We start from the raw sequence: 4,208 nt of genomic DNA, 5'->3' as shown, positions 1-4,208 counted from the left end.
CCGGGGCTTCTTCAGGACCAAGGATTCACCACTCACACACACACACACACACTCACACACACACTCACACACACACACTCACACACACACTCACACACACACACACACACACACACCCTCCCTGGGGTGTGAGGGCGATGGCCCACTGCTGCTTCTCCCCCCTGCAGAGAGAAGGCCTAAAGCAGCTCCATGAAAGCTTCTCCTCTGGTTCCTCTCACTATCCTGCCTGACACACACACCTTTACACACACACACACACCCACACACACCTTTACACACACACACACACACAGTGTATATACATAGAAACACATCCACAGACACACACACACATGCTCACATGTACACACATACACACTCATTCTAGGCCACTTATCTCTCCTCTTGGCGTTATCTGTTTTTACTATCTCTGTCCACAGTTTTCCAACCCTGGGGGCACATGGAAGACACACACACACACGCACACACATGTACATACACACCAATGCCCATGAACGCAAGCACACATGTCTCTCTGTGACATGCAGGGCAGATGAAAGGCAGGAACAGCTTGAAGACGTTTTCTGAAAACAACGAAGGGATGGACCAGTTGGACCTGACTGGGTAGGATGAAGCCCCACCCCCCCCCCCCCACCCCCCCCCCCCCCCCCCCCCCCCCCCCCCCTCTCAAACGTGATGACTGAGCCAGCAGCGTGTGAGAGGGGCTGAATAGGTCTGTGATTGGAGCGTCATCGCGGCTCCTGTGACAGGTGATGCACGGCTGAGGTGAGGCGGCCATGTTGCCGAGCAGCTCTGAACGGTGAGAGATGAGACGTCGCCAGGACAACGACGAGCTGCGCATCGCACCGTTCCCTCTAACCAGCCGCTCCCTGACAAACCTGCCAGTGACTCATCTCTCCAGGCACGTGACTGGAACACACAAACACACACAAACACACACTCACGCGTGCACGAACACACACTCCTCTACTGATGGTGGGCTTCCCCCACTGCCAGTGCGTCACAGATATCAAGTAGACTGAAATCCTTTATGTGTGTGTGAGTGACTGTGTGTGTGTGACTGTGTGTGTGTGTGTGACTGTGTGTGTGTGTGTGAGTGACTGTGTGTGAGTGACTGTGTGTGTGTGTGACTGTGTGTGTGTGTGTGACTGTGTGTGTGTGACTGTGTGTGTGTTGGTGTGACTGTGTGTGTGTGTGTGTGACTGTGTGTGTGTGTGACTGTGTGTGTGACTGTGTGTGGCCATGCTTGCGTACACCTGGGGATGCACGTGTGCTAGTCTGCGTTCATACTTGTGAGCCTTTGCATTTGTGCATAGGTGTGTGTGGGTATTTGCGTGTATGTGTAGGCTAGGTGTGTGTGGGTATTTGCGTGTGTGTGTAGGCTAGGTGTGTGTGGGTATTTGCGTGTGTGTGTGGGTATTTGCGTGTGTGTGTAGGCTAGGTGTGTGGGGGTATTTGCGTGTGTGTGTGGGTATTTGCGTGTGTGTGTAGGCTAGGTGTGTGTGGGTATTTGCGTGTGTGTGTAGGCTAGGTGTGTGTGGGTATTTGCGTGTGTGTGTAGGCTAGGTGTGTGTGGGTATTTGCGTGTGTGTGTAGGCTAGGTGTGTGTGGGTATTTGCGTGTGTGTGTAGGCTAGGTGTGTGTGGGTATTTGCGTGTGTGTGTAGGCTAGGTGTGTGTGGGTATTTGCGTGTGTGTGTGTCGGAGATACTCTAGCTGCGTGAAGGTTCCTAGAGGACTGCCGTGTGAAGGGGATGAGTCATCCCTCAGCAACCCCAAGGATGGCTGGTGATTCACCCTCCTAAAACACGAGTGTGTGTGTGTGTGTGTGTGTGTGCCGAGGGGTGTGGCTGAACTATGTGAGCAGTGTGTGTGTGTCTGTTTGGGATTCTGCAGAACTGATTGTTTTGTTATCAAAGAAATGCTATACGGATGTGTTGACGGGAGAATGCGATGTGTTCCAGAGACTCTCTACCCAGAGTTCTGTCTTCTCATTATGACCACTGTGTATGAATATGCACAAACTAGGTTGCAGTAGATTCATTATCTTCGCGGCACATCTATTTATACGTGACTTCAAAGGCCAGTACAAGGTCTGCAGCGATGAGATCTTGTTCAAATATGTGAGAGATTCTGTTGAATAACATATTTAAATTCCAAGCGGCTCTAATTCCACTTTGGTTTCTCTACATCGGTTAACCGAGCTTTCTGGCTTTGTGTGGAAAGGCTTGGAAACGCTGGATTTTTTCAAATGAATTCGGAGAGGAGACAGGAAGAGAGTCATGTCCTCTGAGTTGATTCAGGCGGCTGGCGGATGCCTTGACATCTGCCTACTGGTCTAGCGGTGGTTAACCATCCCCTGGAGAACACAGCAGAGGTAGTAGGTGTGAGGGGATAGCTGCATTTATCTTTTAACATTAGAGTGATTGATCAGTATAGCAGCCAGCTGCGTTGATAATGCTGTTACCTGGGAGAGCTTAGACGGGGCTCATTAATCAGAGCTGCGATTAGTGTGTGTGTGTGTGTGTGTGTGAGAGAGAGAGAGTGTGTGTGTGTTTCATTTTGAGGACAAGAGAGAGCGAGTGCAATTTCCTTTGATCCGTAAACTCAGGATAGGTGAAAAGCAGGCAAGCAGATACAGCACCTTTCCTTTTGATAGCCTGGTTCTTGTACTGCAGACAAGGGATGAGGGTGGGGGTGGGGGGTGGGGGTGGGGGCTGGGGGTGGGGGTGGGGGCTGGGGGTGGTGAGAGACAGGATGGGAGGCACTGGGGGCTGAGGGATGCTTTCACAAAATGAATCCCTTCTGGATTCTTCTGGGAGCAGCATTAAACGGAGCAGACTGAGCACATTCTCCTGGAAGCTTAAACTCACGCATAAACACAGACACACACACACACACAAACACAGACACACACAGACACACACAAACACACAGACACACACACACACAAACACAGACACACACAAACACACAAACACAGACACACACAGACACACACACAGACAGACACACAGACACACACACAGACTCACACCGGTCTGATATCCCAGGGGTCACCTTGAGCTGCACAAATTGGCCGTGGTCGGATGAAGTCTTGGTGCCGCCAAATTACGTAGTCACACGTTGCATCTGTTAGGGAATCTACCATCTCCTCTGTGTCTATTCTTCTTTGTCTCTCTCTCTTTCTCTCCATTTATCTTTCTCTCTCTCTTCCTTCTCTCTTTTTCTCTTCGCTTCTCTGCCCCCTCATTCTTTCTCTCTCTCAGTCTCTCTCTCTTTCTCTCCCTTACATATTTCTCTCTCTCTTCCCCCTGTCTCTTTCTCCCTCGGTCTCTCTTCCTCTTTCTCTCCTCTGTCTTTTTTCTTCCTCAATACACATGAATGAATCTAGTGGTTTACCTTCCATATCTCAGCCTACAGCTGCTGTCTTTTTCCATTCACTCATTGGAGGTTTTGTAAGTAGAGTTCCGCTTATAACTACCGGCTATTCTAACCTCATTGTTCATGTGAATGCATTACTTCAGCTTTTCACTGCTATGAATGAATCTGGTGGTTAGCCTCAGAGAATGCCTGTGAAAGTGTTTCCATAGGCAAAGAATGATCCTGCTGATTATAACTGCACCAACAGTTTACTGTACTGTGGGTGTGGACTAGGTCTCATTCATACATACATAAACACACAGACATACACACACACAGACACAAATGCACACACCACACCACACACACACACACACTGTCTCTTGAAATGAACTCTGCAGAGCCAGGGTCCTCAGCATGCGTCTTGCCACTGCCTGCGTTGGCATGGAAACCCGAGCAGAGCGGGGAACACTCTGTTCGATCGACAAATGGGTCATGGGGAGACAGCACACACACACACAGATACTCACACACGCATATGCAGATACTCACACACACACATACCAAAAACATACACACGCCAAGCCCAATGGATGAAGAAGCTGGTAGCCCAGCCAAGCACGCAGTGGATTGGATGAGGCTGGTCACAAGGCCAAGCAAACACAATAGAGAGTCATCCTCTGGACCAGATTGAAACAGACTGAAACGAGGGGAAGAACAGGTTAGCAGTTACCAGGCAGGAAGTGGAGGTGTGGCGGATGAGCCCTGAGGGTCACGGCTGAGCGAGGCAGGCGCAGATCCACCCCTGGGGGGCCGGGAGGAACCAGGAGGAACCAGGCTGAGACC

The sequence above is a fragment of the Osmerus mordax genome, chromosome 8 (genome assembly GCF_038355195.1).
Source record: "Osmerus mordax isolate fOsmMor3 chromosome 8, fOsmMor3.pri, whole genome shotgun sequence".
Taxonomy (NCBI): Eukaryota; Metazoa; Chordata; class Actinopteri; order Osmeriformes; family Osmeridae; genus Osmerus; species Osmerus mordax.
The sequence above is the reverse complement of the archived record's forward strand: the minus strand, read 5'-3'. Positions refer to the sequence as shown.